This window comes from Buceros rhinoceros, unplaced genomic scaffold (assembly GCF_000710305.1).
Source record: "Buceros rhinoceros silvestris isolate BGI_N320 unplaced genomic scaffold, ASM71030v1 scaffold8989, whole genome shotgun sequence".
Classification (NCBI taxonomy): Eukaryota; Metazoa; Chordata; class Aves; order Bucerotiformes; family Bucerotidae; genus Buceros; species Buceros rhinoceros.
The window spans coordinates 8,756-9,170 of NW_010429706.1; positions in this window are offsets into that span (position 1 = coordinate 8,756).

The window sequence follows — 415 nt, forward strand, 5'->3', positions numbered from 1 at the left end:
AGAAGGTGGAATAGGGGTGTTTTTTTTTTTTTTTTTTTTTTTGGCATTACGCCTAATGGGAGCCACGAACCAAAACAAAGATGTTTGAAGCGTTTCCATCCTTGACCTGCTGGACCATATTCTGCTTTCCCTAAGGTCCCGATCCAGCAAAGCGCTTCGGTAGGAGCTCGCTCCCCGGGCGCTCCCCTGGTGGCAGCCGGCTGTTGCTGGCAAGTCCCGAGAAAAACTCCCTTGAAGTCAGTGTAAGCGAGAAGATCTGCAGGCGCGCGGACTTCGGTTGGTGCAGGATCAGGCCCTCGGTCTTACTTTCTCAACTCGGTGTGTTGGACTGTGCCTATGCAGCTCCCAGGGGGTCCGGTGGAAGTTGCATGGTTCAAGCCGCTGACATCTATTTGAGAATGTGCCTCTTTTATCT